At 40.6% G+C, this 14,865-nt stretch overlaps 1 long non-coding RNA gene across 1 annotated transcript in view; it reads right to left on the bottom strand.

The window, feature by feature from the left end:
- Positions 1 to 404: 404 nt before the first annotated feature.
- Positions 405 to 14,865, bottom strand: part of LOC120388422 — a 59,168-nt gene continuing 44,707 nt past the window's right edge. Inside the window, exons 5-6 of the long non-coding RNA XR_005590573.1 lie at positions 643 to 676; positions 405 to 543 (exon numbers count right to left, since the gene is read on the bottom strand). This is a non-coding gene — a long non-coding RNA (uncharacterized LOC120388422). The remainder of the gene's footprint in view (positions 544 to 642; positions 677 to 14,865) is intronic.

Genomic DNA, 14,865 nt, shown 5'->3' with positions numbered 1-14,865 from the left:
TGCAAACAACAATAACAGTTAATTCTTGATATTACTAATCTTCATGAAGAGAGGCTTAATCTTTGATATTTCCATTTCTTTGAACTGCCTGCAGCATTATGAAGGTTAGGATTCACTAAACAAAACCAACTAAACAAGCGTCCCTTCCATGTCTTCCCAAAACTGTCCCACTGCTGCATAAGTACTCCTTTGCTGTCCCCCTTTCATGGTCCTGTAGATTAAGATGTTGCATTGGGCATGACAAATGAGCAGTCAAAAACCTTACATATCTGTCAGTCGTCCTACTTCCTCTTTTCTTTGGTTTGGAGCTATTTATATCTCTTTACTGAAATATTTCCAATGTCTGAACCCAGTTAGAAAATATCTAAAGCTAATGAAAAAATGTTTGTTTATTTATTTGAGTAGTGGCTAATGTCCAGATACTGTTTCCATTACTTATACACAATGGGATTATTCCTGCAGTAAATTACTACTCCGCTTGAGGAAAAGTCACAGAATATTCTATTCCTTCATATTCCGAAACCATGCCCATCACTCTGGCATCTGAAATAACATCAAAATGAAACAAATTTTATGCAATAAGCTTAATTGTTCTAATATTCATTTCTTATGCACCCCTCCTTGACATACACCCATGCTCACCTTGCACTCTCACTCTTGTCCTATTCTTCTAATTCTAAAAGGTATAAAAATAACTGAACTGAGTTTTAATGTTATTTATAGACACCCTATTTAGAAACCACATAAGAACAATAATCCAATTTATCTGAGAGCCGGTTCTGTTTCTGTATTTGGAAAAAAGCAAAGGGTTCACTACCTATACAGCGAATGTATCGCATATGAAGTGACCCTTATGTTTTCGATATTGTAGTATAAATAATAAATAACATGCATCCAGCCCTCAGCATGAGTGTCAGGTTATTTAAGGATAGTACTCTGAGTTATTGATGCTGTTTGTAGTAAAACAGAGAAATGTATAGAATGCATTCCTCAGACCTCACCATGGTCACATGTAAGAAGGCATTAAGTCATTATTCCAATCTGTGTCCATAGATGCAATATAGTCATATGATTGGGCTGCTGGAGCATTGCAGAGCCCCTGTAAGGATGTATCCATAAACTAAATCTCAAAACACAAACAGAAAGTTGGTCACTAACCCATTGTTCTTTTCCTTAAGGAATCCCACTATTTGTATATTGTTACGGTCACTAATTATTGCTACTCTGGTCAAGATGCTAGGTAAGCAGCAGAAATAGCACTGCTTTGTAATGGATGCACACAGATGCCGATTTCATCTGTTTTTTCCTTGACCAAACCTACTACATATACTGTTACACTGCACACACTAAACTGCTGTATCCTGGCATCTGGGATTCTGCAGCAACTGACACACCGTGGAAACTGGACTCGGGTTCTGATAGTACAGTCACATTGTCATTCTTATCTTATATTATTGCTTCATTTTTCCTGGTCGTGTGCTGCACAACCAACAAGAACATGTATGGCTCTTTGAATGTGTATCATCCTGCCATTACTGTTTCCTTAGCCACAGTCTGATCCCAGCAGCCTGCCTGGTCTGGCACATTTGATAAAACCCACAGTGGGCTTGGCTACACTTACAAGTTGCAGCGCTGGTGGAGGCTTTCCAGCGCTGCAATTAACACCCCGTCCACACTTGCAGGGCACAACCAGCGCTGCAACTCCCTGGTTGCAGCGCTGGCTGAAAACCCATCCGGGTTGGGGTATAAGAGTGCAGCGCTGGTGACACCAGCGCTGCTCAGCAGGTGTGGACACTCACCAGCGCTTTACCTGTCCTCCAGGGAATAAGGAGCTATCCCAGAATTCCTGTTCAGCCACTCTGCACATCAGTTTGCACTCTACTGCTCTTGCCTCAGGTGACCCGCCCTTTAAATGCCCCGGGAAATTTAAAAATCTCCTTCCTGTTTGCTGCAGCCAGGTGTGGAGTGCAATCAGTTAATCAGTTACAGGTTACAGGTAACCATGCCAGCATGGAGCACAGGTGAATTGCAGGACCTCATCAGTGTTTGGGGTGAGGCGTCTGTTCGATATCTTTGAGCAGATATCAAGGGACATGCTGGATAGGGGCCATCACTACAATGCAGGGTGAAAGTTAAAGAGCTGCGGAGTGCCTATTACAAAGCCCGAGAGAATCGCAGATCCGGATCCGTGGAGATGGACAACATACTTGGGGTGACCCACTGCCAATCCCAGGGTAACGATGGACACTTCTGAGCAGGCTGGGGACAGGAGGAGGAGGAGGCTCCTGGGATGGGAGATTCCTGGAGGCATGCAGCCAGGAGCTCTTCTCAAGCCAGGAGGAAAGTACCCAATCGCAGCAGCAGCCAGCAGTTGCAGAAGGACAAGCAGAGGCGGCTTTTATTTTCTGGGTGGAAATGTTTCTGGAGAGGAAGGGGGTTATGGATGCATGCATGGCAGCGTCTAGATGTGGAATAGCCCGTTGATGTGGTCTATTAATCTGCTTCAGTTATCTCAGCAAAGCTTCATCCAGGCGTGGTGGGCAATATGCCTGCGCAGGTTTATAGGCAGAGCCACTGTGTCCCTTGTCCCAGGCGCCACTCTTCGGCCAGGGGACCATTTCTGAACACAGGCACGAATCCACATTGCTCTAAAGAGCCCCCGCTGTTCCCTAGTGAAAACATCTTCCAGGATTAAGTCCTGTGAAAAATGTTGGGAGACTCTTTAGTGAAGAGATAGGAGATAAGATCACCCCTGCATCTGCATCTTCACTCAACCCCTCTAGCACTCCAGATTACTCCTCACTCACCATTTCGTGGCTTCTGTTGTGTTTTCCTTTTGGGATAAAGAATGCAAGTGAGAACTTGCAAGTGAGAACTCCTCAGTGTAACAATTCATGTCTGGAGATAGTGGATACAATGCTGCCCGTGTTAAATGTTGTCATTTCTGTGTGTACAGTGACCTTGACTGGACTGCCCAGATGTTCAACATCACAGAGGCTTCAAAATTTGAGAAAAAATCCCCGAAAGAGCAAAGAGGACATGCTGAAAACTGTTCTTCAGCACTCTGCTACAGAGAGAAAAGAATTGAAGGGCAGGACCGAGAAATGCAGTGGCCAAGAGGAAAAGCACAGAGCGGCTGCTAAGCATCCTGGAGTCTATAGAGTCACTCGTTGCCATGCAAGCAGAGCACTACCGTGCTACTCCCCACCCGCCCGTCCTTTGTGCCTTGTGCCCCAATGTCAGCTCCAACCACCTTTCCCCAGCATCCAGGCTCTTACCACCACCAGCTGCCTCCAACACCTGTACGTTCCCCAACCAGCCCTGATACCTACCACCACCCTTACCCTCTGCATTCAACCCCCATCACCATGCAGTATATGCACCCTGAAGTGCAGGATTCATTAAACAGCAATCCAGACATGGCATATGCAAACTTGTGACTGTACAGTTCACCAACCCACACCCTTGCCCTCTTGTGTTAATGAAATGTTGTGTGTCTGTCTGTCTGTCAAGGAAGTTTTTCTTTTCAATAAAACAATTCTTGGCTTTGAAAACAGTCTTTATTATAGCAGATAGTGAAAGACACCTTAGCCCAGTAAAGAAAGAGGCACTGCAAATCATATTATTATTATGGATAATAGAATAACAGTGTAAGCAGTGCAATTCACTCCCATGCAAGGCAGCAAACATTACTGTTGGCTTTCAGCCTCAAATTCTTCCCTCAAGGCATCCCTAATCCTTGAAGCCCTGTGCTGGGCCTCTCTATTAGCCCTGCTCTCTGGCTGTGCATATTCAGCCTCCAGGACTTGAACCTCGGTGGTCCATGCCTCACTGAATGTTTCACCCTTCCCTTCACAAATATTATGGAGGGGGATGCTGCTTTCCCAAGTCTAGCTTCCCATACAAACATCTCCAGCGAGCCTAAAGCACACTCCACAGTCATTCTGCACCGGCTCAGCCTGTAGTTGAACCGGTCCTTGCTCCTGTCAAGCTTCCCTGTATAGGGTTTCATGAGCCAAGGCAAGGATCACAGTGGGCATTTCGACATCCCCTACTGTGATCTTCCTGTCTGGGAAAAAGTCCCTGCCTGCATCTTCCTGAACAGGCCACTGTTCGAAGAATCGTGCATCATGCACCTTTCCAGGCCAGCCTGTGTAAATGTCAATGAGTGATCGCGCCTGGAGAACCATAGAGAAATACCCGATTAACGTACTCTGATGCCAGGTGGGGGCCAGAATAGGAATATGCGTCCCATCTATCGCCCCTCCACAGTTAGGAAACCCATTTGTGCAAAGCCATCCACAATGTCCTGCACGCTCCCCAGAGTCACGGTCTTTCTTAGCAGGATGCGATTAATTGCCTTGCAAACTTGCATCAATCGACTTTCCCACACCAAACTGGTTCCCACCGACCGGTAGCTGTCTGGATTTGCCATCTTCCAGATTGCACAGCTCTCAATCTTGTGTCCCTCAGCACACAGTCCCATGAAAGTGGCTTTGTTCTGCAGCCACTGCTCGTCATCCCAGACTTCCATGACGATGTGATCCCACCACTCAGTGCTTGTTTCGCGGCGTTCAACGGTGCTGAGCATTTCCGTGAATGACAAATCCATATTGATATCAGTCGGACTCCTCACTGTCACTTTGGAGCTGAAGGAATAGCTCGACTGCCAAACGTGTTGTGCTGGTGACACTCATCAGCAGAGTCCTCAGCAGATCGGGCTCCATTTGCCACAGAAATCGCGATTCACAGAGAGTAACAGAAAGACACTCACAATGGCCGCTGCCGGAATGAATGCTGGGATGTGAAGCGATGCACCACGGGCGCTGGCAAACAGGAAGCGAAATGACCCGCACACTTCCTTCCCCTTCCGGTGTTCTGTGGGATAGCTGCCCACAATGCACCTCTCAATACAGCGCGGGACAGTGCTGCCCACACTGCAGCGCTGGTAGCTGTCAGTGTGGCCACACTCCAGCGCTGGCCCTTACACAGCTGCATGAGCAGCGCTGTAACTCCCAGCGCTGCAACTTGTAAGTGTAGCCAAGCCCACAGATTCTAAAGTCAGCTTTTCAAAGATCCGTTTACTAGGGCATTTAAGTGTGACTCAGATCCTACCAGTCTCATGTCTTATGATGTTTTTCCTGTGCTGGCTTGGCTGCCAGACTCTCAGGCTTTTAAGCTTACAGGCAGCTTCTTTTTAAGATGCTCTTTTTGTCTGACCAAAGTAATCTGGGAATCTTTTGGCTCTCAGCTCCACTGTTCAGCACCTCTTAATCTTATCAGTTTCAGTTAGTGAAGATATATAAAATAATCAGTTTTGACCATGCCCCTGAGACCTGAGAGTCCAGGAAAGCTTTCAACGGATATACAAACTATTGTAAGTTACATTTAAACAGTTGGAATCACATTTCAATATCATCTTACTGGAATCCCCAAATATTTTAACTACAGTAGTAGCTGAGTTACATTGGCTGTACTTAAAACCTTGCCTTGTGTTCATAAGATTCATGGATAGCATTACTTATGTTTTAATTACAGCATAGTGTCCATTGTATTTCTAACACTTTCTATAAGAAATACCCATAAAATTGTGAATACTAAGATTAAATAATTTTCAAATCTTATTTATGAATCTAAATTAATTTGAAAGTTTTTAAATACTCCTATTGTGTTCAGTAAATTCCCTCTCTTTTTAATGGGGTGTGTGGCATTTTGGGGGAAGGATTCAACAGCAGAGCAATGACTACGTCAATTATTCTAAAGAATAAGAAAAACCAGTAAAGCAACACAGTGGAAAAAGAGGGAAAGGCTGTTCAGAAGTCCCCTAAAGTCAACCAAAAGGTTCCCCTTTGACTTCAATGGGCTTTGGCGCTGGTCTTAAAAGTGAACATCAGAGATAATGTAATTGCAATCTTCAGAACATTCAAGCACTCACAGAAAATAGTTCACAGATCATCTTTGCTTTTCTTTCCATTTAAAAAAAAATATTTCCAGAAAACTGCCCTGCCTTCATGCATTTTGCCAGTACTCTCCAATCATCATAGTCAACACTTACACTCCTCCTTGAGGCAGCAGAAACCTTCTGTGAAGAACGCACTTTGTCTTAAAGACCAGATATGTCTTATATCATGTACAACATCTCTGCTTTCAAACGTTTTTGCTTCTCAGGTCAACAAATTACAGCACTGAGCTGTGTATGCTTTTGGACAATGGTGTCTGTTTATTTAGATTATATGAAAGAGTGTCTCTCTTTGCTCAAGGCCCTTTGTCAGGATGGGATTAGATATGAGCTCAGTATACATTTTTTGTTTGTTGCTTTTAATATGATCAGTAAAAACAGAATTGAAATGCCACTGTTGGAATTTAATCCAAGCATTTCCAAGTCAGCATGCTTCCCTGAATAAACTGTTCTCACAAAATAAAGAACCATTCATAATATAAAGGTCAGTGTCAGATATACGGTATGCCAGAAAAAAAAGGAGTGAAAAACAAGCTCTAGAAGAAGAACCAATTGCTCCAGAATTGCTACTTATTTATTAAATTGACTATTTTATTTAATAAAGCACCCTCCATGTGAATCAGGACTCTGGACAATTTTAATAACAAAGATGATCAACACACAGCGCAATGTAGAAAGTGCTTGGAAAGAAATTGTTGGTATGCAGATCAAATGAGAGGCCTTCAGGTCCCTCATGCCAGATGGGGGGTAGTTATGAAAAAATCCATTAACTTGGGAAGGGGACAGAATGGAAAAAAAAGAAGGGATATTCTTTAACCAGAAGGATGGATCAGATTTAACTGATCCTAAAAGCTCATTCTAAATGTATATAGAACAGGAACACAAGAGACATTTCAATGACTCCAGTTATCTAAAGACTAATTTTTACCAATGCCCTACAAGAGTAAAGTTGAATCTAATATTAAGAATGGTTCCATACTCTCTTGTGCATGTGGGCCCAATCCTACAAGCCTTTACTCCAATGCATTAACCCACTGATATCAATGTAATGAACAATAATGGAATTGGAACACCTGTAACCTCCTCAATTGTGTGTTGATTCAGCAGGAAAAAGATACACTTTTTTCCAGGTGCATTTGAAAATTCAATTTTTGAAAATGCAGACCATAATATTTTATCAACGTACCTTCATTACCACCTTTTGTCATTTAATATAAGCAGACATCTACTATATTCAATTATTTTCATTGTGAATATTGAATGATCTTTGTTCTCTGATGTGGCACTTTGTTTTCTATTCTTCTATCATGCAATCTACAGATGGAAAAAGACCTAGTCCAGCTCCCTGATTGTTTCATAGATTGTAAGGCCAGACGGGACCATTATGAGCATCTAGCTTCACTTCCTGTAGTGCAGGGTTCCTCCTTATTGTGCATTGACTAGGACATTCACCATAGTAAAGAATATTAGAATATTCATAGGGTGTATGAAACATTTTAAATATATGAGACGCTTAACTGTGATATTGATAGTTTAAAATTAAATCAAGAGAGTCTGAAAAAGTGATGTAAACCTCTAATGGAAATCTCTAAAGTAATCAGACTCCAAGCATACAACTCTAGTGAAAAAGCCTAAATAATAAGTTTTTCTTTTTAAATCCCATCTTTGTCCTATTTTGTATTTTGTTTCGTTGTGCTTCACTGAATATGTGAGCACTGTAGCCAATGAATTTACAAACACTGTTCCTAACTGAACTTTCAGTATGCATAATTCATAAGAACCAAGGCACACAATTCATAGGAACTAAGGCAAATACACTGCATTTTGAAACTACCGTCTCCCTAGATGCCCTCCACTGGCTTGAAAATCCTATACTCAGAGAAGAGGCTCCCTCATGGAAGCTTCCTCTGGAGGTGGCTTAATCAAACTTCAACTCAGCATCCTGGCTGTTGGGCTCAGACTGCCTGCTTGGCTTTCCCCAGAAGCTGAGGTAGTTCCTGAAATGTCGAAACAGAGCATTTCAAGCAGGTCATAAAACTGTAACTTGTCAGCTCCTCTAAAGGTCCAGCTGCTGTGCACAGCTTTCTGCCCACCCTGAAGACAGACAATTGTATTTCAGCTACTGTTTTAGCAATGATATATTCCTAGCCCAGTCTTGAGAACACTAGACCCAATGTTAGCTATTTACAAATGACTAAAGAATATTTTCCATTTAAACTTTTTTTTAAAAATGGCATAAAAGTATTGTGTTCAAATGGATTTGCACTATGTCTCAGTTTTTAGATTGCCTTATAAAGTATTTTAAAAAGCTATTACCGGTACTTTACTTAGATAGATTTACATAATGAAGTTCTGGTAAATATAGACTATGAATGAAATCCTGATCCTCATTGAATCCATGGGAGTTTTGCCATTGCTTTCAGTGTGGCCAGGATTTCACTTTGTGAATGAATAAATTTGTGCTACAAACTGTTACTTTTAGCATAGAATTTAAATAACACTTATTAATCATTCATAAAACAGGCCACATCATGCCCTCATCTCTGTAAGTGCAGAGGGCACTGAGGTAGTGGGTCTATTGGGACTCTGCTGTAGAGACAAATTTCAGACTATTGGGAGACACCAAAGGTGGGACTCACAAGAACAAGTTGTCATATGCACTATATGCTTCATGATTGGTTGCCTCTGCTAACGGGACTACTGCTTTGCTGTTCAAATGCTTGAGCATCAGAAAAAAATATGTAATATGCACATTATAGGCCAAATTTTCAGAAGGGTATCTCCCAGCTTCCACTCATGTACTGTACACCAGGCAACAAGGAGAAATTTGCACCATGGTTGGCCATGCCCTATCTGTTGGACATGCCCTATCTGTTCACTGCACAAAAAGTTGACTGCATTTTCCAGTGTCATATGTACCAAATGTCGTGGATTTAAAATACAATACAAATTTAAAAAATACTACTGAGACATTTAAAACTTCAGACTTCAAATTTCAAAGTAACCTCCCCCCTAAACCCCCCCCAAAAATTATTCCTACAGATGGCCTAAAAAGATTGTTAAGGTGTAACAAGATATTATCGGGAGAAGTTACCTACCCATGTTCAAATTAGGAAATATTGCTCTTGTGCTAATTGTTTAACCTGCCATATACATTTGTCCAGCTGCTATTTTGTGATATTAAATGAGGCTGAACAGAACAAATATTCATTCCTGCTAATATAGTAATTTAGAAGGAGCAAAATATTGTTTTTGACAGCTAGACTAGTAGTGAAAGCACCTAGAACAATTTTTATTCATGAAATTCCCTCAGAATAAAACACATGCAGAAATATTGTTTAAACACAATGCACAAAATGGGATATGGGGAGATCTTCCATATGTTGAAATCCATATGGGAGTATTTCCATTTACTTCAGTGGGTTTTGGATTAGGCCCTATGAAAACCATTAATGAGGATTAGAAGGGTGGATCTCCCTCCTTCTGAGTATTAGGGTGATTGCAACACATCTGCATACTTTTTCTTCTACCGTGCTATTCCAAGAAGCCTCTCTACTGGACCACTGCACCTCAGAGGCTCCACATGATGGGGGTAGAGACAGGAGGAAATGCAGCAAAGAACTGGCTCCTTTCCACAGCCCTTGGTCTTGCAGATCCAACTGACTTGTGTATGGAAATCTGGTCAGGGAGGGAGTGATACAGTTTGGAACTTTCGATGACTGCTTGTGAGCAACAATATAGGCTCTCAGCCAATGTTCCATCTTTCAGCTAGAGTTTAATAATGTACAGTTGCTGGATCTTTTCTTTTTATAAAATTGTTGTTGATCATGCTCTTTTAAGCCTAAATTTTCAAAAGTGACTAGTGATTTTGGGTGCCCAACTTGAGATATCTTAAAGGAGACTGATTTTCAGAAAGCGCAGAACATGATCTTCTGAAAATCAGGCTCTACTCTTCTCTTCTCCTACTGTTGTAAACTAAGCCATGCCCTTGGTTGGCCTAACCTGAACTGAAGTTTTAAATGCTTCATGATTGCCTGTTATGAAGTAGTTCACATACCGCAAAATGTATGCATTGATCTAGTTCTAACATGAGGGAGAATAAAACTTTTCAATTTTTTTTTAAATGTTGTCCTTATTTTCTTTATGGTACCTATCCAGTTTTGTAGTGCCAATATATATACCACCAATCTCATTTTAAAGAAGAATATGTATACCCCAAAGGGGAAGTTTAAAGTTTTTATGTTCATCTCAATGCAACACTTTTCATTACTATTTTACAGGGTTACAGACTGGTGAATATATCAGAATATATGTACCTTGTATGGAAGGGCAATATAGCCACCTGCTTCTCACACAGGATCTTTGTTTTTGTTATAACAACCCATCCACCCCCTCAGCCCCAGGAAGAAAAAAAAAGCGTATGCAGTGTTTTTGGTGTTTTACCCAAGTGCAGCTGTTTCCTTTTAGAAATTTCAGGCTAGGTTTAGTTAACTAAAAGGGAGAGGGTGTTAAATAGGCCGCTTCCTGGACAGTAGACTAAATTAAAGGCTAGAACAACAGAGGCAGATATTAGTGTCTGAGACTGGTACTTAGAAGCAGTAAAACAAGGAAGTCAGGGTTGACATTCCATTATAATAACATAAGGAAAATCAGACAAGGGACTGAGTGGCTGGTGCAGTCAAGACATGAGACAATCCATGAGTTCTCTATGAAATATGACAATAAAAGATAAAAGCATACATATTTGTGGGCTACATTTGCTATATATATATATCTGCCATGCTGGAATATAGCCTCACACAAAGTGAGACAGTCTAAACTTGTTAGCACATACTCAGCAGCAATTACAATAAATTACTGACTTCATTCAAAACAGATTTAGAATGTTAAATCACTGTTTCCTTCAAGTTGTCCAAAGATTGTGTCTGCCTAGTCATAAGGCAAAAAGAAAATTAAAATTAATCTTGACTGTGGCCAGTAGCAACTTTCAATCCAGGTGTCTAAGAACATTTCTTACCAGAGGTGCATATTTGCTCCTTCTATATGAAATTTTTGGTCATCCGATCACATTTCCTTTCATTATTTAAAACATAAATAAAAATCTTGCACAGTCACAATATGGTCTCTGGTTTGCTTCTGAGGAAGTAAAACTATGCAAAGCCCTTTATTTAGTCGCTTGTGGCAAAACCACAATAGGTCTTTAGGTAAGCTTCCTGGACATATGTTTTTTTGGGTACTGTTTGCTTGGACATGTCATGAAATCCTGTGAAAAAATATCTATTAATAAACACCTCAGGGTGAAGTTGTATGCATAGGCCCCAAATATTGGGGCCTATACATCTTTATACATGCCTCATAGATCTACTTTCATGCTTGTAACCCTGAAATATAGGAACTGTCCTGAGAGGGGTAGAGTGAGTCAGCTGTTGTTCTGGTTCAGGCCTGCACTTCTTTAGAACGTAGGCTTGCCTAATATGATGGAAACCAAGCTGACTGCCTTGGTTATTTGTTTTGGAACTGCAAGCTGGACTTGAAAAGTGTCCCAGAGGTGAAAAGATAGAGCAGGCCAAAGGGCTTTTATATGAAAAGAAAATCTTAAAGAAGCCATGATGAAAGAATAAAGCGTGAATATCCATTACTGTTACACAAACTGTAATTTTATCTTTTTGGAGTGTATTATTGTACATCCATATCCAAGAGGATGTTCCTGTAATACATTTGCAAGTTAGCACACCAACTGGATAAATAACTGTTAGTAAATAAATAGGTTTCCATTTTTCAAAATAAATACAGAATGTGAAGTATCAGAGGGGTAGCCATGTTAGTATGGATCTGTAAAAAGCGACAAAGAGTCATGTGGCACCTTATAGACTAACAGAAGTATTGGAGCATAAGCTTTCATGGGTGAATACCCACTTCATCAGATGCATGTGGTGGAAATTTCCAGAGGCAGGTATAAATATGCAGGCAAGAATCAGTCTAGAGATAATGAAGTTAGTTCAATCAGGGAGGATGATGCCCTCTTCTATCAGTTGAGGGGTGAACACCAATGGAAGAGAACCTGCTTTTGTAGTTGGCTAGCCATTCACAGTCTTTGTTTAATCCTGATGTGAAACATTTTCGTCTGTATGTAATGAATATGTCTCTGTTATTACTGAATTCTTTACTACAACACAATTGTAACCTTAGATAAGGAAATGAAAGAAAATATACAGTTGTACAATATTAAATGCATGGCCACTCCTATCCTGCTTTAAATAGCATTAAGCATCTAGGAAATTAAGGTAAGAGTCAGCCAACCTATAGGCATTGTTGTAGGCATTGTGGCAGACATAGGTCTTGAGATGGCAGTGGAAGGAGGAGAAGGTGGTAGCCTTTCAGATCACTTGAGGAAAGACATTCCATAAATAGAGGTAGAAGGGAGGAAATATGTTTGTGGATGAAGGGGGCAATCATTGTTGGTGGAATAGAGTGAGCAAGTGACTTACAATTTTAATACTGCTTCAGTAAAGGTGTATGTTGATTAACTACTTCTTAATACTGTCTCTCTCCTCCTGACATACTGCCACAATTATGATCAGCAGTGTCACTTAAGATGGAGGTCTCTCAGTTCATGAGAGGGTCTTGCTGGCAGCACATCCTCTGTCAGGGGCCCTCAGCTTTAAAATTCACTCCCCCTCCCATGGTCTAAAGTAGCTTGTATCTGCTGACCTTCTGGGCTCAGGCAAACACCCGTCAGTGATGATCTAAGTACTTATTCCTGCCACAGTGAGGTCTCTTCCAGCCCTACATTACTATGATTCTATTATATTCTTGGACAAACATTTCAGGGGGGCTGAGGTGTATGAGATGCTGAGAGATGACGATTTTGATTGTGTTCTCTGTGGAAGGGGTTGGGTTTTGTAGGCTCTGGTGTAGTTTTTCCTGTCGTTTTTAATGTACCATGTCTTATTGCTTTGGGTTGTATTTTTAATATTTTGTCAGGGCTCCTGGAGCCAGAGAATGGGTATTTTCTGTTCATTTTAGATATAAATAAATAAAAATAATGTACAGCTTGTCTTCTTTACAACTTGCTGATATATCACTGCCCACCACAAGTATCTGGAGTGATCTCCACAGCCCAACCTATTGATCGTCGTATAAAAGAGCTTTAACGAGGCATATCAATTCAGAAATTTGGCATACAGGAGGAATAGATATTTATCTCCTGGTGACTTTGTGCTCCATCCTTCCATTCCTGGCAACAGTGAAATAAATAAAACAACCCGTTGTCAGTAAGAGAAAATTTTTTTTTTTATTCTTTCCTACTTCACCCATGCAGAGTAAGGAGGATTTGCTCATCTGAATGGCTGGTGGGCAGACACACCTTAACCTGATGCTATTCAAAATGAATAATAATAATTACACAACCACTGGGTAGTGAGTAATGGTAATTTTGTAATTCCAGTCTGAGAGAAATTTCAGCCAGACACCCCTGAAAGTGTTGCCATGGGTACTATGCTGTGGAGGTTTATATCTGTGTTAAATATAATAATGTCTAGTAGAGAGAACTATAATAATAATATCTGATGGTGAGAATGCAGAAGGGCAGGGGGAAAAACCTGTAGTATAAACTGTTTTGTTTGGAATTCCTTTTCAGAAGATGCTGGGTTTAATGAGCAAGATGTAACTAGTTTTTTTATTTTACTGAAACTGCTGAATTTTCCAGACACTGCCAAAATCTTTATATGCAGTGTTTTTTCCTTGCGATTCTTAGCCTTGCCTGGATTTATTATAGAGTATGTGGTGCTGTTCCTATGCAGTGTTTCTAAATGGTGAAAGGGGAGAATGTAATCAAGAGGGTATGTCATCCTTGGCATTGTTTTCACTCCTATATGGAAATTCAGTAGTGTGCGATTTTCAGCTGTAGTTCTTCATTCATACCTTCTCCATGGCAATCATCTAATGCAGGGTTTTTTTGGTAATGTTCTTGTAGGTGAAATATTAACTCCACTCTTTGTAACAGTGAACCTGTCAACTTCTCATAGTTAATTGTCTCAGAGATCCCCTTTCATCCACCTGTGATCACTTAGCAGATCAAAAAAGTCAGACACCATTTAAAGACCAGAGGATCCTAAATCAGTCTCAAGCTGCTGCTTTTAATGGTTTGTTTTGACGGAGAGGCTGGGTCACATGGTTTTCAGTGTTATGTCTGGATGCCTGTGAAACTAGGTCATTGAAAACCTCTTCTACTAGAGGGAAAGCTGCTGTCTTTAATTTCTCTCTCGCTCTCTCTCTAACGTGGCCTTTCTTGCAATTACAGTAACAGCCCAACTTACTACAAATTGGACCACAAGGAAAAAATACACAGGACGTGAAAGATCTTGACACACCAAAACATTTACACTGCTGAGGAAAAAATAAGCATTTCTAGGAGCTAAGGGTTTTACATATATTACAACTGAAAGATGGGTCCAGAATAGGTTACATTTGTCTTTGGTATTACACTGGCAATTTTTCTGATCAAAATTTGGGTTTGATCTAAAGCACTCTGAAATAATTGGAAAGACACCATATTTTCCTTTCTGGCAAAATATAAACAACATTTTTTTATTTTTGTTTTTTATTAGGGTATGAAAACTTGTGTGTGTGTATATATATATATGTGTGTTTGAGTATATATATATATACAGTACACACACACACACATATATACACACACACACACACTCACAAACATACCCTAGATGCCCTACTGAAACAATATTTTTGTGAGTAAATCAAGTACCAGTATCTTGGTGCCAGAAGTACTTTGCTCCCAGCAGCAGAGTATATAAAGAGAAGTGAAAGCCAAAAAACACATTCGTCTTCTTTCAGTGCTCCAAATATTGAATGATCTAAGTTTTTTCAATGTGTTAAGAGTAAAT

The sequence above is a fragment of the Mauremys reevesii genome, linkage group 1 (assembly GCF_016161935.1).
Source record: "Mauremys reevesii isolate NIE-2019 linkage group 1, ASM1616193v1, whole genome shotgun sequence".
Classification (NCBI taxonomy): Eukaryota; Metazoa; Chordata; order Testudines; family Geoemydidae; genus Mauremys; species Mauremys reevesii.
Note: the sequence above shows the minus strand (reverse complement) of the source record. Positions and strands in the feature narration are given on the sequence as shown.